This window comes from Pleurodeles waltl, chromosome 4_1, assembly GCF_031143425.1.
Source record: "Pleurodeles waltl isolate 20211129_DDA chromosome 4_1, aPleWal1.hap1.20221129, whole genome shotgun sequence".
Classification (NCBI taxonomy): domain Eukaryota; kingdom Metazoa; phylum Chordata; class Amphibia; order Caudata; family Salamandridae; genus Pleurodeles; species Pleurodeles waltl.
The window spans coordinates 54,836,042-54,857,351 of NC_090442.1; the positions used below are offsets into that span (position 1 = coordinate 54,836,042).

Below are 21,310 nucleotides of genomic sequence, written 5' to 3' on the forward strand. Positions count from 1 at the left end.
TACTGAGGGCCAATAAAAGGCACAGAAGCATTTCTTGATCCGGGGCTGAGAACTGCATGCACAGGGACCTCGTGGCGCAACGGTAGCGCGTCTGACTCCAGATCAGAAGGTTGCGTGTTCAAATCACGTCGGGGTCACTCTTTGACATTTTTTTCCCCACCAAGTCTATATCTCTCACTTCTAAAGCAAAGCCAAAAGAAGGGCGCTTTGCATTGGCCGGGAATCGAACCCGGACCTCCCGCGTGGCAGGCGAGAATTCTACCACTGAACCACCAATGCTTCACTTACATAGGCTGAGCAGAGAGCCCTGCCGTAGACAGTAGTGATGAGGCCCATGCATTCGCATGGGACACCTATGAACAAAGTTTGCATGGAAAGCCTTGGACTGCCAAACGTTCACATGCTGATGGCAGGAATCAGATGCAGGAGACTGAAACTATGAATGTTTCTGCTTTTGCTAAGGACAGTGGTTTGGGGCCAGTGTTGTGCTTGACAGAGCACGACATCAGCCTGCTCTCTGGCTGCTCCCGGGAGAAGTGGCTGACAGAAAGCACCCTCCAGACCACCAGCAATCTTGTGTTTCACAACATGCCACTGTCACTGGACTTTCCTTCTGGGAAAGCCTAGTCACTGACCTGGCCAGATTCCATGTCCTCCCCAAAATCCTGCGGAGAAACGGGCAGAGTTCTGCGCCCTGCGCCCTCTTTCGCGTCCCTAACGCGCTCCCAACGCGCCCTACAGCCCTGGTCGGGCACAGCCCTGGTCGGGCTCATACCACTGGGGCCTCTGCCGAGGAAGAGCCCCGGAAGCTTAGGGCCAGGCCTATTGCACAGGCATCTTAGACCAGGCCATTCCGGGATTGCTGTGTTTCACGTCCTGCCCTTCAACACTCCTGGGAGGGCTTTCCCTGAGAACCCTCATGTCTCTGCCCTCCCAGGAGGCTGTGGTTCTATGCAAAATAGGGGGTGCACCACGGGCCGTCCCCTTTCCTCTCTCTCGCCAATATCTTTCACCAAAGCTGAGCCCTGCAGGTAAATGTAACTATCTGGCTGAGGGGCCAGGGAGGGCCTTTGCCTGCAGTCTTACAAGCCAGAGTGCAGAGAAGGTAGCAGCTCTGGGACCGGGACTCTGCTCAAAGACATATCTAACATGCCACAGTGGAGCTGAGATGGGCAAGACACGTGTCTCACAGGATGGCAGCACACCAAGACAGTGGCAGGAAACTATGCTAACAAGGAAAGAGAAAAGTCACGTGTCTCGTGGCCTTCCCACCATTAGACAGTAGTCTGCGCAAGAAAATATCCAACAGTGACAGGACAACCAAGCAAATGACAAACGCTGTGCTGAATAAAGTCATCTTACATGACATTTCGTACAAAGGCCCAGATCATGGGGATGATCGCGCAGAAGCAGCAAGTATCAGAGCCACCGAACCTGAGGTGAGTTACACGAGGAGAAAGGGCGACATGGGGACAGGGGCTAGGGGCTCAGGGAACAGCTAACACAATGCAACCTCGGGTGTGGGGATGCCACTCATTGCGGGTACTGCCCTGGGATTTCCTTTTAGAAAGAATCGCTGGTTAAAGTGTAGTGCACAAAAAACCCAACTCCTCGATTACACTATTAGATAACATCCTTTAACTGCCCCACCCACCCTGTGTGAGTCTCACCCACTTCCCGCCTGCTCCCTCTAGTCTGAGAGTTGTATCTCCACAAAAAACACACAGTGGGGCTCAATGAGCTGCTCATGTCTGACATGGACACCTAAGCAGTGCTGGATTCACAACCTGAAAGCCTGCAAAGGAAAGTGTGCCCGGCAGAAGATAAGCTGCCTGGCAACTCAGAACCTTCTTCTAAGAGAAGTAAGACATGTCACAATGGAGTCTAAGCCTACCTGTCTTATGCCAGGACCTTAGAGCTGCAGGGAGGAGCACAAAGCTAAAAACATATATTGAGTCCCAACACGCTCCCTGCAGTGGTTGGTCTCTGTGGCGCAATCGGTTAGCGCGTTTGGCTGTTAACCGAAAGGTTGGTGGTTCAAGCCCACCCAGGGACGTATGCTTTTGCCTACATCAAGTCCTGAATTAAAACACAGCTGTCTGGCTTTGCTCTTAGAGCTCTCGCTTTGCCTGCGTGACATGCTCTATCTCAACATTTCTATCTTCTCTCATCTCTTCACCTCTAGTCATTTCCACCAATAGGACTGGAAACGGGCCACCAAGCCTTCTACTTTAACCACAGGCGTACTGAGGGCCAATAAAAGGCACAGAAGCATTTCTTGATCCGGGGCTGAGAACTGCATGCACAGGGACCTCGTGGCGCAACGGTAGCGCGTCTGACTCCAGATCAGAAGGTTGCGTGTTCAAATCACGTCGGGGTCACTCGTTGACATTTTTTTCCCCACCAAGTCTATATCTCTGACTTCTAAAGCAAAGCCAAAAGAAGGGCGCTTTGCATTGGCCGGGAATCGAACCCAGGCCTCCCGCGTGGCAGGCGAGAATTCTACCACTGAACCACCAATGCTTCACTTACATAAGCTGAGCAGAGAGCCCTGCCGTAGACAGTAGTGATGAGGCCCATGCATTCGCATGGGACACCTATGAACAAAGTTTGCATGGCAAGCCTTGGACTGCCAAACGTTCACATGCTGATGGCAGGAATCAGATGCAGGAGACTGAAACTATGAATGTTTCTGCTTTTGCTAAGGACAGTGGTTTGGGGCCAGTGTTGTGCTTGACAGAGCACGACATCAGCCTGCTCTCTGGCTGCTCCCGGGAGAAGTGGCTGACAGAAAGCACCCTCCAGACCACCAGCAATCTTGTGTTTCACAACATGCCACTGTCACTGGACTTTCCTTCTGGGAAAGCCTAGTCACTGACCTGGCAAGATTCCCTGTCCTCCCCAAAATCCTGGGGAGAAACGGGCAGAGTTCTGCGCCCTGCGCCCTCTTTCGCGTCCCTAACGCGCTCCCAACGCGCCCTACAGCCCTGGTCGGGCACAGCCCTGGTCGGGCTCATACCACTGGGGCCTCTGCCGAGGAAGAGCCCCGGAAGCCTAGGGCCAGGCCTATTGCACAGGCATCTTAGACCAGGCCATTCCGGGATTGCTGTGTTTCACGTCCTGCCCTTCAACACTCCTGGGAGGGCTTTCCCTGAGAACCCTCATGTCTCTGCCCTCCCAGGAGGCTGTGGTTCTATGCAAAATAGGGGGTGCACCACGGGCCGTCCCCTTTCCTCTCTCTCGCCAATATCTTTCACCAAAGCTGAGCCCTGCAGGTAAATGTATCTATCTGGCTGAGGGGCCAGGGAGGGCCTTTGCCTGCAGTCTTACAAGCCAGAGTGCAGAGAAGGCAGCAGCTCTGGGACCGGGACTCTGCTCAAAGACATATCTAACATGCCACAGTGGAGCTGAGATGGGCAAGACACGTGTCTCACAGGCTGGCAGCACACCAAGACAGTGGCAGGAAACTATGCTAACAAGGAAAGAGAAAAGTCACGTGTCTCGTGGCCTTCCCACCATTAGACAGTAGTCTGCGCAAGAAAACATCCAACAGTGACAGGACAACCAAGCAAATGACAAACGCCGTGCTGAATAAAGTCATCTTACATGACATTTCGTACAAAGGCCCAGATCATGGGGATGATCGCGCAGAAGCAGCAAGTATCAGAGCCACCGAACCTGGGGTGAGTTACACGAGGAGAAAGGGCGACATGGGGACAGGGGCTATGGGCTCAGGGAACAGCTACCACAATGCAACCTCGGGTGTGGGGATTCCACTCATTGCGGGTACTGCCCCGGGATTTCCTTTTAGAAAGAATCGCTGGTTAAAGTGTAGTGCACAAAAAACCCAACTCCTCGATTACACTATTAGATAACATCCTTTAACTGCCCCACCCACCCTGTGTGAGTCTCACCCACTTCCCGCCTGCTCCCTCTAGTCTGAGAGTTGTATCTCCACAAAAAACACACAGTGGGGCTCAATGAGCTGCTCATGTCTGACATGGACACCTAAGCAGTGCTGGATTCACAACCTGAAAGCCTGCAAAGGAAAGTGTGCCCGGCAGAAGATAAGCTGCCTGGCAACTCAGAACCTTCTTCTAAGAGAAGTAAAACATGTCACAATGGAGTCTAAGCCTACCTGTCTTATGCCAGGACCTTAGAGCTGCAGGCAGGAGCACAAAGGTAAAAACATATATTGAGTCCCAACACGCTCACTGCGGTGGTTGGTCTCTGTGGCGCAATCGGTTAGCGCGTTCGGCTATTAACCGAAAGGTTGGTGGTTCAAGCCCACCCAGGGACGTATGCTTTTGCCTACATCAAGTCCTGAATTAAAACACAGCTGTCTGGCTTTGCTCTTAGAGCTCTCGCTTTGCCTGCGTGACATGCTCTATCTCAACATTTCTATCTTCTCTCATCTCTTCACCTCTAGTCATTTCCACCAATAGGACTGGAAACGGGACACCAAGCCTTCTACTTTAACCACAGGCGTACTGAGGGCCAATAAAAGGCACAGAAGCATTTCTTGATCCGGGGCTGAGAACTGCATGCACAGGGACCTCGTGGCGCAACGGTAGCGCGTCTGACTCCAGATCAGAAGGTTGCGTGTTCAAATCACGTCGGGGTCACTCTTTGACATTTTTTTCCCCACCAACTCTATATCTCTCACTTCTAAAGCAAAGCCAAAAGAAGGGCACTTTGCATTGGCCGGGAATCGAACCCGGACCTCCCTCGTGGCAGGCGAGAATTCTACCACTGAACCACCAATGCTTCACTTACATAGGCTGAGCAGAGAGCCCTGCCGTAGACAGTAGTGATGAGGCCCATGCATTCGCATGGGACACCTATGAACAAAGTTTGCATGGAAAGCCTTGGACTGCCAAACGTTCACATGCTGATGGCAGGAATCAGATACAGGAGACTGAAACTATGAATGTTTCTGCTTTTGCTAAGGACAGTGGTTTGGGGCCAGTGTTGTGCTTGACAGAGCACGACATCAGCCTGCTCTCTGGCTGCTCCCGGGAGAAGTTGCTGACAGAAAGCACCCTCCAGACCACCAGCAATCTTGTGTTTCACAACATGCCACTGTCACTGGACTTTCCTTCTGGGAAAGCCTAGTCACTGACCTGGCCAGATTCCATGTCCTCCCCAAAATCCTGGGGAGAAACGGGCAGAGTTCTGCGCCCTGCGCCCTCTTTCGCGTCCCTAACGCGCTCCCAACGCGCCCTACAGCCCTGGTCGGGCACAGCCCTGGTCGGGCTCATACCACTGGGGCCTCTGCCGAGGAAGAGCCCCGGAAGCTTAGGGCCAGGCCTATTGCACAGGCATCTTAGACCAGGCCATTCCGGGATTGCTGTGTTTCACGTCCTGCCCTTCAACACTCCTGGGAGGGCTTTCCCTGAGAACCCTCATGTCTCTGCCCTCCCAGGAGGCTGTGGTTCTATGCAAAATAGGGGGTGCACCACGGGCCGTCCCCTTTCCTCTCTCTCGCCAATATCTTTCACCAAAGCTGAGCCCTGCAGGTAAATGTATCTATCTGGCTGAGGGGCCAGGGAGGGCCTTTGCCTGCAGTCTTACAAGCCAGAGTGCAGAGAAGGTAGCAGCTCTGGGACCGGGACTCTGCTCAAAGACATATCTAACATGCCACAGTGGAGCTGAGATGGGCAAGACACGTGTCTCACAGGATGGCAGCACACCAAGACAGTGGCAGGAAACTATGCTAACAAGGAAAGAGAAAAGTCACGTGTCTCGTGGCCTTCCCACCATTAGACAGTAGTCTGCGCAAGAAAATATCCAACAGTGACAGGACAACCAAGCAAATGACAAACGCTGTGCTGAATAAAGTCATCTTACATGACATTTCGTACAAAGGCCCAGATCATGGGGATGATCGCGCAGAAGCAGCAAGTATCAGAGCCACCGAACCTGAGGTGAGTTACACGAGGAGAAAGGGCGACATGGGGACAGGGGCTAGGGGCTCAGGGAACAGCTAACACAATGCAACCTCGGGTGTGGGGATGCCACTCATTGCGGGTACTGCCCTGGGATTTCCTTTTAGAAAGAATCGCTGGTTAAAGTGTAGTGCACAAAAAACCCAACTCCTCGATTACACTATTAGATAACATCCTTTAACTGCCCCACCCACCCTGTGTGAGTCTCACCCACTTCCCGCCTGCTCCCTCTAGTCTGAGAGTTGTATCTCCACAAAAAACACACGGTGGGGCTCAATGAGCTGCTCATGTCTGACATGGACACCTAAGCAGTGCTGGATTCACAACCTGAAAGCCTGCAAAGGAAAGTGTGCCCGGCAGAAGATAAGCTGCCTGGCAACTCAGAACTTTCTTCTAAGAGAAGTAAGACATGTCACAATGGAGTCTAAGCCTACCTGTCTTATGCCAGGACCTTAGAGCTGCAGGGAGGAGCACAAAGCTAAAAACATATATTGAGTCCCAACACGCTCCCTGCAGTGGTTGGTCTCTGTGGCGCAATCGGTTAGCGCGTTTGGCTGTTAACCGAAAGGTTGGTGGTTCAAGCCCACCCAGGGACGTATGCTTTTGCCTACATCAAGTCCTGAATTAAAACACAGCTGTCTGGCTTTGCTCTTAGAGCTCTCGCTTTGCCTGCGTGACATGCTCTATCTCAACATTTCTATCTTCTCTCATCTCTTCACCTCTAGTCATTTCCACCAATAGGACTGGAAACGGGCCACCAAGCCTTCTACTTTAACCACAGGCGTACTGAGGGCCAATAAAAGGCACAGAAGCATTTCTTGATCCGGGGCTGAGAACTGCACGCACAGGGACCTCGTGGCGCAACGGTAGCGCGTCTGACTCCAGATCAGAAGATTGCGTGTTCAAATCACGTCGGGGTCACTCTTTGACATTTTTTTCCCCACCAAGTCTATATCTCTGACTTCTAAAGCAAAGCCAAAAGAAGGGCGCTTTGCATTGGCCGGGAATCGAACCCGGGCCTCCCGCGTGGCAGGCGAGAATTCTACCACTGAACCACCAATGCTTCACTTACATAGGCTGAGCAGAGAGCCCTGCCGTAGACAGTAGTGATGAGGCCCATGCATTCGCATGGGACACCTATGAACAAAGTTTGCATGGCAAGCCTTGGACTGCCAAACGTTCACATGCTGATGGCAGGAATCAGATGCAGGAGACTGAAACTATGAATGTTTCTGCTTTTGCTAAGGACAGTGGTTTGGGGCCAGTGTTGTGCTTGACAGAGCACGACATCAGCCTGCTCTCTGGCTGCTCCCGGGAGAAGTGGCTGACAGAAAGCACCCTCCAGACCACCAGCAATCTTGTGTTTCACAACATGCCACTGTCACTGGACTTTCCTTCTGGGAAAGCCTAGTCACTGACCTGGCCAGATTCCCTGTCCTCCCCAAAATCCTGGGGAGAAACGGGCAGAGTTCTGCGCCCTGCGCCCTCTTTCGCGTCCCTAACGTGCTCCCAACGCGCCCTACAGCCCTGGTCGGGCACAGCCCTGGTCGGGCTCATACCACTGGGGCCTCTGCCGAGGAAGAGCCCCGGAAGCCTAGGGCCAGGCCTATTGCACAGGCATCTTAGACCAGGCCATTCCGGGATTGCTGTGTTTCACGTCCTGCCCTTCAACACTCCTGGGAGGGCTTTCCCTGAGAACCCTCATGTCTCTGCCCTCCCAGGAGGCTGTGGTTCTATGCAAAATAGGGGGTGCACCACGGGCCGTCCCCTTTCCTCTCTCTCGCCAATATCTTTCACCAAAGCTGAGCCCTGCAGGTAAATGTATCTATCTGGCTGAGGGGCCAGGGAGGGCCTTTGCCTGCAGTCTTACAAGCCAGAGTGCAGAGAAGGCAGCAGCTCTGGGACCGGGACTCTGCTCAAAGACATATCTAACATGCCACAGTGGAGCTGAGATGGGCAAGACACGTGTCTCACAGGCTGGCAGCACACCAAGACAGTGGCAGGAAACTATGCTAACAAGGAAAGAGAAAAGTCACGTGTCTCGTGGCCTTCCCACCATTAGACAGTAGTCTGCGCAAGAAAACATCCAACAGTGACAGGACAACCAAGCAAATGACAAACGCCGTGCTGAATAAAGTCATCTTACATGACATTTCGTACAAAGGCCCAGATCATGGGGATGATCGCGCAGCAGAAGCAGCAAGTATCAGAGCCACCGAACCTGGGGTGAGTTACACGAGGAGAAAGGGCGACATGGGGACAGGGGCTATGGGCTCAGGGAACAGCTACCACAATGCAACCTCGGGTGTGGGGATTCCACTCATTGCGGGTACTGCCCTGGGATTTCCTTTTAGAAAGAATCGCTGGTTAAAGTGTAGTGCACAAAAAACCCAACTCCTCGATTACACTATTAGATAACATCCTTTAACTGCCCCACCCACCCTGTGTGAGTCTCACCCACTTCCCGCCTGCTCCCTCTAGTCTGAGAGTTGTATCTCCACAAAAAACACACAGTGGGGCTCAATGAGCTGCTCATGTCTGACATGGACACCTAAGCAGTGCTGGATTCACAACCTGAAAGCCTGCAAAGGAAAGTGTGCCCGGCAGAAGATAAGCTGCCTGGCAACTCAGACCCTTCTTCTAAGAGAAGTAAGACATGTCACAATGGAGTCTAAGCCTACCTGTCTTATGCCAGGACCTTAGAGCTGCAGGCAGGAGCACAAAGGTAAAAACATATATTGAGTCCCAACACGCTCACTGCGGTGGTTGGTCCCTGTGGCGCAATCGGTTAGCGCGTTCGGCTGTTAACCGAAAGGTTGGTGGTTCAAGCCCACCCAGGGACGTATGCTTTTGCCTACATCAAGTCCTGAATTAAAACACAGCTGTCTGGCTTTGCTCTTAGAGCTCTCGCTTTGCCTGCGTGACATGCTCTATCTCAACATTTCTATCTTCTCTCATCTCTTCACCTCTAGTCATTTCCACCAATAGGACTGGAAACGGGACACCAAGCCTTCTACTTTAACCACAGGCGTACTGAGGGCCAATAAAAGGCACAGAAGCATTTCTTGATCCGGGGCTGAGAACTGCACGCACAGGGACCTCGTGGCGCAACGGTAGCGCGTCTGACTCCAGATCAGAAGGTTGCGTGTTCAAATCACGTCGGGGTCACTCTTTGACATTTTTTTCCCCACCAAGTCTATATCTCTGACTTCTAAAGCAAAGCCAAAAGAAGGGCGCTTTGCATTGGCCGGGAATCGAACCCGGGCCTCCCGCGTGGCAGGCGAGAATTCTACCACTGAACCACCAATGCTTCACTTACATAGGCTGAGCAGAGAGCCCTGCCGTAGACAGTAGTGATGAGGCCCATGCATTCGCATGGGACACCTATGAACAAAGTTTGCATGGAAAGCCTTGGACTGACAAACGTTCACATACTGATGGCAGGAATCAGATGCAGGAGACTGAAACTATGAATGTTTCTGCTTTTGCTAAGGACAGTGGTTTGGGGCCCGTGTTGTGCTTGACAGAGCACGACATCAGCCTGCTCTCTGGCTGCTCCCGGGAGAAGTGGCTGACAGAAAGCACCCTCCAGACCACCAGCAATCTTGTGTTTCACAACATGCCACTGTCACTGGACTTTCCTTCTGGGAAAGCCTAGTCACTGACCTGGCCAGATTCCATGTCCTCCCCAAAATCCTGGGGAGAAACGGGCAGAGTTCTGCGCCCTGCGCCCTCTTTCGCGTCCCTAACGCGCTCCCAACGCGCCCTACAGCCCTGTTCGGGCACAGCCCTGGTCGGGCTCATACCACTGGGGCCTCTGCCGAGGAAGAGCCCCGGAAGCTTAGGGCCAGGCCTATTGCACAGGCATCTTAGACCAGGCCATTCCGGGATTGCTGTGTTTCACGTCCTGCCCTTCAACACTCCTGGGAGGGCTTTCCCTGAGAACCCTCATGTCTCTGCCCTCCCAGGAGGCTGTGGTTCTATGCAAAATAGGGGGTGCACCACGGGCCGTCCCCTTTCCTCTCTCTCGCCAATATCTTTCACCAAAGCTGAGCCCTGCAGGTAAATGTATCTATCTGGCTGAGGGGCCAGGGAGGGCCTTTGCCTGCAGTCTTACAAGCCAGAGTGCAGAGAAGGTAGCAGCTCTGGGACCGGGACTCTGCTCAAAGACATATCTAACATGCCACAGTGGCGCTGAGATGGGCAAGACACGTGTCTCACAGGATGGCAGCACACCAAGACAGTGGCAGGAAACTATGCTAACAAGGAAAGAGAAAAGTCACGTGTCTCGTGGCCTTCCCACCATTAGACAGTAGTATGTGCAAGAAAACATCCAACAGTGACAGGACAACCAAGCAAATGACAAACGCCGTGCTGAATAAAGTCATCTTACATGACATTTCGTACAAAGGCCCAGATCATGGGGATGATCGCGCAGCAGAAGCAGCAAGTATCAGAGCCACCGAACCTGGGGTGAGTTACACGAGGAGAAAGGGCGACATGGGGACAGGGGCTATGGGCTCAGGGAACAGCTACCACAATGCAACCTCGGGTGTGGGGATGCCAGTCATTGCGGGTACTGCCCTGGGATTTCCTTTTAGAAAGAATCGCTGGTTAAAGTGTAGTGCACAAAAAACCCAACTCCTCGATTACACTATTAGATAACATCCTTTAACTGCCCCACCAACCCTGTGTGAGTCTCACCCACTTCCCGCCTGCTCCCTCTAGTCTGAGAGTTGTATCTCCACAAAAAACACACAGTGGGCTCAATGAGCTGCTCATGTCTGACATGGACACCTAAGCAGTGCTGGATTCACAACCTGAAAGATTGCAAAGGAAAGTGTGCCCGGCAGAAGATAAGCTGCCTGGCAACTCAGAACCATCTTCTAAGAGAAGTAAGACATGTCACAATGGAGTCTAAGCCTACCTGTCTTATGCCAGGACCTTAGAGCTGCAGGCAGGAGCACAAAGGTAAAAACATATATTGAGTCCCAACACGCTCACTGCGGTGGTTGGTCTCTGTGGCGCAATCGGTTAGCGCGTTCGGCTGTTAACCGCAAAGGTTGGTGGTTCAAGCCCACCCAGGGACGTATGCTTTTGCCTACATCAAGTCCTGAATTAAAACACAGCTGTCTGGCTTTGCTCTTAGAGCTCTCGCTTTGCCTGCGTGACATGCTCTATCTCAACATTTCTATCTTCTCTCATCTCTTCACCTCTAGTCATTTCCACCAATAGGACTGGAAACGGGCCACCAAGCCTTCTACTTTAACCACAGGCGTACTGAGGGCCAATAAAAGGCACAGAAGCATTTCTTGATCCGGGGCTGAGAACTGCATGCACAGGGACCTCGTGGCGCAACGGTAGCGCGTCTGACTCCAGATCAGAAGGTTGCGTGTTCAAATCACGTCGGGGTCACTCTTTGACATTTTTTTCCCCACTAAGTCTATATCTCTGACTTCTAAAGCAAAGCCAAAAGAAGGGCGCTTTGCATTGGCCAGGAATCGAACCCGGGCCTCCCGCGTGGCAGGCGAGAATTCTACCACTGAACCACCAATGCTTCAATTACATAGGCTGAGCAGAGAGCCCTGCCGTAGACAGTAGTGATGAGGCCCATACATTCGCATGGGACACCTATGAACAAAGTTTGCATGGCAAGCCTTGGACTGCCAAACGTTCACATGCTGATGGCAGGAATCAGGTGCAGGAGACTGAAACTATGAATGTTTCTGCTTTTGCTAAGGACAGTGGTTTGGGGCCAGTGTTGTGCTTGACAGAGCACGACATCAGCCTGCTCTCTGGCTGCTCCCGGGAGAAGTGGCTGACAGAAAGCACCCTCCAGACCACCAGCAATCTTGTGTTTCACAACATGCCACTGTCACTGGACTTTCCTTCTGGGAAAGCCTAGTCACTGACCTGGCCAGATTCCCTGTCCTCCCCAAAATCCTGGGGAGAAACGGGCAGAGTTCTGCGCCCTGCGCCCTCTTTCGCGTCCCTAACGCGCTCCCAACGCGCCCTACAGCCCTGGTCGGGCACAGCCCTGGTCGGGCTCATACCACTGGGGCCTCTGCCGAGGAAGAGCCCCGGAAGCCTAGGGCCAGGCCTATTGCACAGGCATCTTAGACCAGGCCATTCCGGGATTGCTGTGTTTCACGCCCTGCCCTTCAACACTCCTGGGAGGGCTTTCCCTGAGAACCCTCATGTCTCTGCCCTCCCAGGAGGCTGTGGTTCTATGCAAAATAGGGGGTGCACCACGGGCCGTCCCCTTTCCTCTCTCTCGCCAATATCTTTCACCAAAGCTGAGCCCTGCAGGTAAATGTATCTATCTGGCTGAGGGGCCAGGGAGGGCCTTTGCCTGCAGTCTTACAAGCCAGAGTGCAGAGAAGGCAGCAGCTCTGGGACCGGGACTCTGCTCAAAGACATATCTAACATGCCACAGTGGAGCTGAGATGGGCAAGACACGTGTCTCACAGGCAGGCAGCACAACAAGACAGTGGCAGGAAACTATGCTAACAAGGAAAGAGAAAAGTCACGTGTCTCGTGGCCTTCCCACCATTAGACAGTAGTCTGCGCAAGAAAACATCCAACAGTGACAGGACAACCAAGCAAATGACAAACGCTGTGCTGAATAAAGTCATCTTACATGACATTTCGTACAAAGGCCCAGATCATGGGGATGATCGCGCAGAAGCAGCAAGTATCAGAGCCACCGAACCTGAGGTGAGTTACACGAGGAGAAAGGGCGACATGGGGACAGGGGCTAGGGGCTCAGGGAACAGCTACCACAATGCAACCTCGGGTGTGGGGATGCCACTCATTGCGGGTACTGCCCTGGGATTTCCTTTTAGAAAGAATCGCTGGTTAAAGTGTAGTGCACAAAAAACCCAACTCCTCGATTACACTATTAGATAACATCCTTTAACTGCCCCACCCACCCTGTGTGAGTCTCACCCACTTCCCGCCTGCTCCCTCTAGTCTGAGAGTTGTATCTCCACAAAAAACACACAGTGGGGCTCAATGAGCTGCTCATGTCTGACATGGACACCTAAGCAGTGCTGGATTCACAACCTGAAAGCCTGCAAAGGAAAGTGTGCCCGGCAGAAGATAAGCTGCCTGGCAACTCAGAACCTTCTTCTAAGAGAAGTAAGACATGTCACAATGGAGTCTAAGCCTACCTGTCTTATGCCAGGACCTTAGAGCTGCAGGCAGGAGCACAAAGGTAAAAACATATATTGAGTCCCAACACGCTCACTGCGGTGGTTGGTCTCTGTGGCGCAGTCGGTTAGCGCGTTCGGCTGTTAACCGAAAGGTTGGTGGTTCAAACCCACCCAGGGACGTATGCTTTTGCCTACATCAAGTCCTGAATTAAAACACAGCTGTTTGGCTTTGCTCTTAGAGCTCTCGCTTTGCCTGCGTGACATGCTCTATCTCAACATTTCTATCTTCTCTCATCTCTTCACCTCTAGTCATTTCCACCAATAGGACTGGAAACGGGCCACCAAGCCTTCTACTTTAACCACAGGCGTACTGAGGGCCAATAAAAGGCACAGAAGCATTTCTTGATCCGGGGCTGAGAACTGCATGCACAGGGACCTCGTGGCGAAACGGTAGCGCGTCTGACTCCAGATCAGAAGGTTGCGTGTTCAAATCACGTCTGGGTCACTCTTTGACATTTTTTTCCCCACCAAGTCTATATCTCTGACTTCTAAAGCAAAGCCAAAAGAAGGTCGCTTTGCATTGGCCGGGAATCGAACCCGGGCCTCCCGCGTGGCAGGCGAGAATTCTACCACTGAACCACCAATGCTTCACTTACATAAGCTGAGCAGAGAGCCCTGCCGTAGACAGTAGTGATGACGCCCATGCATTCGCATGGGACACCTATGAACAAAGTTTGCATGGCAAGCCTTGGACTGCCAAACGTTCACATGCTGATGGCAGGAATCAGATGCAGGAGACTGAAACTATGAATGTTTCTGCTTTTGCTAAGGACAGTGGTTTGGGGCCAGTGTTGTGCTTGACAGAGCACGACATCAGCCTGCTCTCTGGCTGCTCCCGGGAGAAGTGGCTGACAGAAAGCACCCTCCAGACCACCAGCAATCTTGTGTTTCACAACATGCCACTGTCACTGGACTTTCCTTCTGGGAAAGCCTAGTCACTGACCTGGCCAGATTCCCTGTCCTCCCCAAAATCCTGGGGAGAAACGGGCAGAGTTCTGCGCCCTGCGCCCTCTTTCGCGTCCCTAATGCGCTCCCAACGCGCCCTACAGCCCTGGTCGGGCACAGCCCTGGTCGGGCTCATACCACTGGGGCCTCTGCCGAGGAAGAGCCTCGGAAGCCTAGGGCCAGGCCTATTGCACAGGCATCTTAGACCAGGCCATTCCGGGATTGCTGTGTTTCACGTCCTGCCCTTCAACACTCCTGGGAGGGCTTTCCCTGAGAACCCTCATGTCTCTGCCCTCCCAGGAGGCTGTGGTTCTATGCAAAATAGGGGGTGCACCACAGGCCGTCCCCTTTCCTCTCTCTCGCCAATATCTTTCACCAAAACTGAGCCCTGCAGGTAAATGTATCTATCTGGCTGAGGGGCCAGGGAGGGCCTTTGCCTGCAGTCTTACAAGCCAGAGTGCAGAGAAGGCAGCAGCTCTGGGACCGGGACTCTGCTCAAAGACATATCTAACATGCCACAGTGGAGCTGAGATGGGCAAGACACGTGTCTCACAGGCTGGCAGCACACCAAGACAGTGGCAGGAAACTATGCTAACAAGGAAAGAGAAAAGTCACGTGTCTCGTGGCCTTCCCACCATTAGACAGTAGTCTGCACAAGAAAACATCCAACAGTGACAGGACAACCAAGCAAATGACAAACGCCGTGCTGAATAAAGTCATCTTACATGACATTTCGTACAAAGGCCCAGATCATGGGGATGATCGCGCAGCAGAAGCAGCAAGTATCAGAGCCACCGAACCTGGGGTGAGTTACACGAGGAGAAAGGGCGACATGGGGACAGGGGCTATGGGCTCAGGGAACAGCTACCACAATGCAACCTCGGGTGTGGGGATGCCACTCATTGCGGGTACTGCCCTGGGATTTCCTTTTAGAAAGAATCGCTGGTTAAAGTGTAGTGCACAAAAAACCCAACTCCTCGATTACACTATTAGATAACATCCTTTAACTGCCCCACCCACCCTGTGTGAGTCTCACCCACTTCCCGCCTGCTCCCTCTAGTCTGAGAGTTGTATCTCCACAAAAAACACACAGTGGGGCTCAATGAGCTGCTCATGTCTGACATGGACACCTAAGCAGTGCTGGATTCACAACCTGAAAGCCTGCAAAGGAAAGTGTGCCCGGCAGAAGATAAGCTGCCTGGCAACTCAGAACCTTCTTCTAAGAGAAGTAAGACATGTCACAATGGAGTCTAAGCCTACCTGTCTTATGCCAGGACCTTAGAGCTGCAGGCAGGAGCACAAAGGTAAAAACATATATTGAGTCCCAACACGCTCACTGTGGTGGTTGGTCTCTGTGGCGCAATCGGTTAGCGCGTTCGGCTGTTAACCGAAAGGTTGGTGGTTCAAGCCCACCCAGGGACGTATGCTTTTGCCTACATCAAGTCCTGAATTAAAACACAGCTGTCTGGCTTTGCTCTTAGAGCTCTCGCTTTGCCTGCGTGACATGCTCTATCTCAACATTTCTATCTTCTCTCATCTCTTCACCTCTAGTCATTTCCACCAATAGGACTGGAAACGGGCCACCAAGCCTTCTACTTTAACCACAGGCGTACTGAGGGCCAATAAAAGGCACAGAAGCATTTCTTGATCCGGGGCTGAGAACTGCATGCACAGGGACCTCGTGGCGCAACGGTAGCGCGTCTGACTCCAGATCAGAAGGTTGCGTGTTCAAATCACGTCGGGGTCACTCTTTGACATTTTTTTCCCCACCAAGTCTATATCTCTGACTTCTAAAGCAAAGCCAAAAGAAGGGCGCTTTGCATTGGCCGGGAATCGAACCCGGGCCTCCCGCGTGGCAGGCGAGAATTCTACCACTGAACCACCAATGCTTCACTTACATAGGCTGAGCAGAGAGCCCTGCCGTAGACAGTAGTGATGAGGCCCATGCATTCGCATGGGACACCTATGAACAAAGTTTGCATGGCAAGCCTTGGACTGCCAAACGTTCACATGCTGATGGCAGGAATCAGATGCAGGAGACTGAAACTATGAATGTTTCTGCTTTTGCTAAGGACAGTGGTTTGGGGCCAGTGTTGTGCTTGACAGAGCACAACATCAGCCTGCTCTCTGGCTGCTCCCGGGAGAAGTGGCTGACAGAAAGCACCCTCCAGACCACCAGCAATCTTGTGTTTCACAACATGCCACTGTCACTGGACTTTCCTTCTGGGAAAGCCTAGTCACTGACCTGGCCAGATTCCCTGTCCTCCCCAAAATCCTGGGGAGAAACGGGCAGAGTTCTGCGCCCTGCGCCCTCTTTCGCGTCCCTAACGCGCTCCCAACGCGCCCTACAGCCCTGGTCGGGCACAGCCCTGGTCGGGCTCATACCACTGGGGCCTCTGCCGAGGAAGAGCCCCGGAAGCCTAGGGCCAGGCCTATTGCACAGGCATCTTAGACCAGGCCATTCCGGGATTGCTGTGTTTCACGTCCTGCCCTTCAACACTCCTGGGAGGACTTTCCCTGAGAACCCTCATGTCTCTGCCCTCCCAGGAGGCTGTGGTTCTATGCAAAATAGGGGGTGCACCACGGGCCGTCCCCTTTCCTCTCTCTCGCCAATATCTTTCACCAAAGCTGAGCCCTGCAGGTAAATGTATCTATCTGGCTGAGGGGCCAGGGAGGGCCTTTGCCTGCAGTCTTACAAGCCAGAGTGCAGAGAAGGCAGCAGCTCTGGGACCGGGACTCTGCTCAAAGACATATCTAACATGCCACAGTGGAGCTGAGATGGGCAAGACACGTGTCTCACAGGCAGGCAGCACAACAAGACAGTGGCAGGAAACTATGCTAACAAGGAAAGAGAAAAGTCATGTGTCTCGTGGCCTTCCCACCATTAGACAGTAGTCTGCGCAAGAAAACATCCAACAGTGACAGGACAACCAAGCAAATGACAAACGCCGTGCTGAATAAAGTCATCTTACATGACATTTCGTATAAAGGCCCAGATCATGGGGATGATCGCGCAGAAGCAGCAAGTATCAGAGCCACCGAACCTGAGGTGAGTTACACGAGGAGAAAGGGCGACATGGGGACAGGGGCTAGGGGCTCAGGGAACAGCTACCACAATGCAACCTCGGGTGTGGGGATGCCACTCATTGCGGGTACTGCCCTGGGATTTCCTTTTAGAAAGAATCGCTGGTTAAAGTGTAGTGCACAAAAAACCCAACTCCTCGATTACACTATTAGATAACATCCTTTAACTGCCCCACCCACCCTGTGTGAGTCTCACCCACTTCCCGCCTGCTCCCTCTAGTCTGAGAGTTGTATCTCCACAAAAAACACACAGTGGGGCTCAATGAGCTGCTCATGTCTGACATGGACACCTAAGCAGTGCTGGATTCACAACCTGAAAGCCTGCAAAGGAAAGTGTGCCCGGCAGAAGATAAGCTGCCTGGCAACTCAGAACCTTCTTCTAAGAGAAGTAAGACATGTCACAATGGAGTCTAAGCCTACCTGTCTTATGCCAGGACCTTAGAGCTGCAGGCAGGAGCACAAAGGTAAAAACATATATTGAGTCCCAACACGCTCTCTGCGGTGGTTGGTCTCTGTGGCGCAATCGGTTAGCGCGTTCGGCTGTTAACCGAAAGGTTGGTGGTTCAAGCCCACCCAGGGACGTGTGCTTTTGCCTACATCAAGTCCTGAATTAAAACACAGCTGTCTGGCTTTGCTCTTAGAGCTCTCGCTTTGCCTGCTTGACATGCTCTATCTCAACATTTCTATCTTCTCTCATCTCTTCACCTCTAATCATTTCCACCAATAGGACTGGAAACGGGCCACCAAGCCTTCTACTTTAACCACAGGCGTACTGAGGGCCAATAAAAGGCACAGAAGCATTTCTTGATCCGGGGCTGAGAACTGCATGCAGAGGGACCTCGTGGCGCAACGGTACCGCGTCTGACTCCAGATCAGAAGGTTGCGTGTTCAAATAACGTCGTGGTCACTCTTTGACATTTTTTTGCCCACCAAGTCTATATCTCTGACTTCTAAAGCAAAGCCAAAAGAAGGGCGCTTTGCATTTGCCGGGAATCAAACCTGGGCCTCCCGTGTGGCCAGCGAGAATTCTACCACTGAACCACCAATGCTTCACTTACATAGGCTGAGCAGAGAGCCCTGCCGTAGACAGTAGTGATGAGGCCCATGCATTCGCATGGGACACCTATGAACAAAGTTTGCATGGCAAGCCTTGGACTGCCAAACGTTCACATGCTGATGGCAGGAATCAGATGCAGGAGACTGAAACTATGAATGTTTCTGCTTTTGCTAAGGACAGTGGTTTGGGGCCAGTGTTGTGCTTGACAGAGCACGACATCAGCCTGCTCTCTGGCTGCTCCCGGGAGAAGTGGCTGACAGAAAGCACCCTCCAGACCACCAGCAATCTTGTGTTTCACAACATGCCACTGTCACTGGACTTTCCTTCTGGGAAAGCCTAGTCACTGACCTGGCCAGATTCCCTGTCCTCCCCAAAATCCTGGGGAGAAACGGGCAGAGTTCTGCGCCCTGCGCCCTCTTTCGCGTCCCTAACGCGCTCCCAATGCGCCCTACAGCCCTGGTCGGGCACAGCCCTGGTCGGGCTCATACCACTGGGGCCTCTGCCGAGGAAGAGCCCCGGAAGCCTAGGGCCAGGCCTATTGCACAGGCATCTTAGACCAGGCCATTCCGGGATTGCTGTGTTTCACGTCCTGCCCGTCAACACTCCTGGGAGGGTTTTCCCTGAGAACCCTCATGTCTCTCCCCTCCCAGGAGGCTGTGGTTCTATGCAAAATAGGGGGTGCACCACGGGCCGTCCCCTTTCCTCTCTCTCGCCAATATCTTTCACCAAAGCTGAGCCCTGCAGGTAAATGTATCTATCTGGCTGAGGGGCCAGGGAGGGCCTTTGCCTGCAGTCTTACAAGCCAGAGTGCAGAGAAGGCAGCAGCTCTGGGACCGGGACTCTGCTCAAAGACATATCTAACATGCCACAGTGGAGCTGAGATGGGCAAGACACGTGTCTCACAGGCTGGCAGCACACCAAGACAGTGGCAGGAAACTATGCTAACAAGGAAAGAGAAAAGTCACGTGTCTCGTGGCCTTCCCACCATTAGACAGTAGTCTGCGCAAGAAAACATCCAACAGTGACAGGACAACCAAGCAAATGACAAACACCGTGCTGAATAAAGTCATCTTACATGACATTTCGTACAAAGGCCCAGATCATGGGGATGATCGCGCAGAAGCAGCAAGTATCAGAGCCACCGAACCTGAGGTGAGTTACACGAGGAGAAAGGGCGACATGGGGACAGGGGCTAGGGGCTCAGGGAACAGCTACCACAATGCAACCTCGGGTGTGGGGATGCCACTCATTGCGGGTACTGCCCTGGGATTTCCTTTTAGAAAGAATCGCTGGTTAAAGTGTAGTGCACAAAAAACCCAACTCCTCGATTACACTATTAGATAACATCCTTTAACTGCCCCACCCACCCTGTGTGAGTCTCACCCACTTCCCGCCTGCTCCCTCTAGTCTGAGAGTTGTATCTCCACAAAAAACACACAGTGGGGCTCAATGAGCTGCTCATGTCTGACATGGACACCTAAGCAGTGCTGGATTCACAACCTGAAAGCCTGCAAAGGAAAGTGTGCCCGGCAGAAGATAAGCTGCCTGGCAACTCAGAACCTTCTTCTAAGAGAAGTAAGACATGTCACAATGGAGTCTAAGCCTACCTGTCTTATGCCAGGACCTTAGAGCTGCAGGCAGGAGCACAAAGGTAAAAACATATATTGAGTCCCAACACGCTCACTGCGGTGGTTGGTCTCTGTGGCGCAATCGGTTAGCGCGTTCGGCTGTTAACCGAAAGGTTGGTGGTTCAAGCCCCCCCAGGGACGTATGCTTTTGCCTACATCAAGTCCTGAATTAAAACACAGCTGTCTGGCTTTGCTCTTAGAGCTCTCGCTTTGCCTGCGTGACATGCTCTATCTCAACATTTCTATCTTCTCTCATCTCTTCACCTCTAGTCATTTCCACCAATAGGACTGGAAACGGGCCACCAAGCCTTCTACTTTAACCACAGGCGTACTGAGGGCCAATAAAAGGCACAGAAGCATTTCTTGATCCGGGGCTGAGAACTGCATGCACAGGGACCTCGTGGCGCAACGGTAGCGCGTCTGACTCCAGATCAGAAGGTTGCGTGTTCAAATCACGTCGGGGTCACTCTTTGACATTTTTTTGCCCACCAAGTCTATATCTCTGACTTCTAAAGCAAAGCCAAAAGAAGGGCGCTTTGCATTGGGCGGGAATCGAACCCGGGCCTCCCACGTGCCAGGCGAGAATTCTACCACTGAACCACCAATGCTTCACTTACATAGGCTGAGCAGAGAGCCCTGCCGTAGACAGTAGTGATGAGGCCCATGCATTCGCATGGGACACCTATGAACAAAGTTTGCATGGCAAGCCTTGGACTGCCAAACGTTCACATGCTGATGGCAGGAATCAGATGCAGGAGACTGAAACTATGAATGTTTCTGCTTTTGCTAAGGACAGTGGTTTGGGGCCAGTGTTGTGCTTGACAGAGCACGACATCAGCCTGCTCTCTGGCTGCTCCCGGGAGAAGTGGCTGACAGAAAGCACCCTCCAGACCACCAGCAATCTTGTGTTTCACAACATGCCACTGTCACTGGACTTTCCTTCTGGGAAAGCCTAGTCACTGACCTGGCCAGATTCCCTGTCCTCCCCAAAATCCTGGGGAGAAACGGGCAGAGTTCTGCGCCCTGCGCCCTCTTTCGCGTCCCTAACGCGCTCCCAATGCGCCCTACAGCCCTGGTCGGGCACAGCCCTGGTCGGGCTCATACCACTGGGGCCTCTGCCGAGGAAGAGCCCCGGAAGCCTAGGGCCAGGCCTATTGCACAGGCATCTTAGACCAGGCCATTCCGGGATTGCTGTGTTTCACGTCCTGCCCTTCAACACTCCTGGGAGGGCTTTCCCTGAGAACCCTCATGTCTCTCCCCTCCCAGGAGGCTGTGGTTCTATGCAAAATAGGGGGTGCACCACGGGCCGTCACCTTTCCTCTCTCTTGCCAATATCTTTCACCAAAGCTGAGCCCTGCAGGTAAATGTATCTATCTGGCTGAGGGGCCAGGGAGGGCCTTTGCCTGCAGTCTTACAAGCCAGAGTGCAGAGAAG

The 21,310-nt window shown here is 52.7% G+C and overlaps 17 non-coding genes across 17 annotated transcripts; 12 read left to right on the top strand and 5 right to left on the bottom strand.

Annotated features, from left to right (window-relative positions):
- The first annotated feature begins 65 nt into the window (after positions 1-65).
- On the top strand, positions 66-137 carry TRNAW-CCA (transfer RNA tryptophan (anticodon CCA)). The gene has a single exon. It is a non-coding gene; the product is annotated as a tRNA-Trp (tRNA).
- A 2,172-nt stretch (positions 138-2,309) lies between these two features.
- TRNAW-CCA (transfer RNA tryptophan (anticodon CCA)) lies at positions 2,310-2,381 on the top strand. The gene has a single exon. It is a non-coding gene; the product is annotated as a tRNA-Trp (tRNA).
- Positions 2,382-4,226: 1,845 nt separating this feature from the next.
- On the top strand, positions 4,227-4,300 carry TRNAN-AUU (transfer RNA asparagine (anticodon AUU)). The gene has a single exon. It is a non-coding gene; the product is annotated as a tRNA-Asn (tRNA).
- Positions 4,301-4,553: 253 nt separating this feature from the next.
- Positions 4,554-4,625, top strand: TRNAW-CCA (transfer RNA tryptophan (anticodon CCA)). Its single transcript has one exon. It is a non-coding gene; the product is annotated as a tRNA-Trp (tRNA).
- A 2,315-nt stretch (positions 4,626-6,940) lies between these two features.
- On the bottom strand, positions 6,941-7,011 carry TRNAG-GCC (transfer RNA glycine (anticodon GCC)). The gene has a single exon. It is a non-coding gene; the product is annotated as a tRNA-Gly (tRNA).
- Positions 7,012-8,717: 1,706 nt separating this feature from the next.
- Positions 8,718-8,791, top strand: TRNAN-GUU (transfer RNA asparagine (anticodon GUU)). Its single transcript has one exon. It is a non-coding gene; the product is annotated as a tRNA-Asn (tRNA).
- Positions 8,792-9,044: 253 nt separating this feature from the next.
- Positions 9,045-9,116, top strand: TRNAW-CCA (transfer RNA tryptophan (anticodon CCA)). The gene has a single exon. It is a non-coding gene; the product is annotated as a tRNA-Trp (tRNA).
- A 71-nt stretch (positions 9,117-9,187) lies between these two features.
- On the bottom strand, positions 9,188-9,258 carry TRNAG-GCC (transfer RNA glycine (anticodon GCC)). The gene has a single exon. It is a non-coding gene; the product is annotated as a tRNA-Gly (tRNA).
- A 2,033-nt stretch (positions 9,259-11,291) lies between these two features.
- Positions 11,292-11,363, top strand: TRNAW-CCA (transfer RNA tryptophan (anticodon CCA)). Its single transcript has one exon. It is a non-coding gene; the product is annotated as a tRNA-Trp (tRNA).
- A 1,845-nt stretch (positions 11,364-13,208) lies between these two features.
- TRNAN-GUU (transfer RNA asparagine (anticodon GUU)) lies at positions 13,209-13,282 on the top strand. The gene has a single exon. It is a non-coding gene; the product is annotated as a tRNA-Asn (tRNA).
- Positions 13,283-13,678: 396 nt separating this feature from the next.
- On the bottom strand, positions 13,679-13,749 carry TRNAG-GCC (transfer RNA glycine (anticodon GCC)). Its single transcript has one exon. It is a non-coding gene; the product is annotated as a tRNA-Gly (tRNA).
- A 1,706-nt stretch (positions 13,750-15,455) lies between these two features.
- TRNAN-GUU (transfer RNA asparagine (anticodon GUU)) lies at positions 15,456-15,529 on the top strand. Its single transcript has one exon. It is a non-coding gene; the product is annotated as a tRNA-Asn (tRNA).
- A 253-nt stretch (positions 15,530-15,782) lies between these two features.
- Positions 15,783-15,854, top strand: TRNAW-CCA (transfer RNA tryptophan (anticodon CCA)). The gene has a single exon. It is a non-coding gene; the product is annotated as a tRNA-Trp (tRNA).
- A 71-nt stretch (positions 15,855-15,925) lies between these two features.
- Positions 15,926-15,996, bottom strand: TRNAG-GCC (transfer RNA glycine (anticodon GCC)). Its single transcript has one exon. It is a non-coding gene; the product is annotated as a tRNA-Gly (tRNA).
- Positions 15,997-17,699: 1,703 nt separating this feature from the next.
- On the top strand, positions 17,700-17,773 carry TRNAN-GUU (transfer RNA asparagine (anticodon GUU)). Its single transcript has one exon. It is a non-coding gene; the product is annotated as a tRNA-Asn (tRNA).
- A 2,497-nt stretch (positions 17,774-20,270) lies between these two features.
- TRNAW-CCA (transfer RNA tryptophan (anticodon CCA)) lies at positions 20,271-20,342 on the top strand. Its single transcript has one exon. It is a non-coding gene; the product is annotated as a tRNA-Trp (tRNA).
- Positions 20,343-20,413: 71 nt separating this feature from the next.
- On the bottom strand, positions 20,414-20,484 carry TRNAA-GGC (transfer RNA alanine (anticodon GGC)). Its single transcript has one exon. It is a non-coding gene; the product is annotated as a tRNA-Ala (tRNA).
- Between the last annotated feature and the right edge of the window lie 826 nt (positions 20,485-21,310).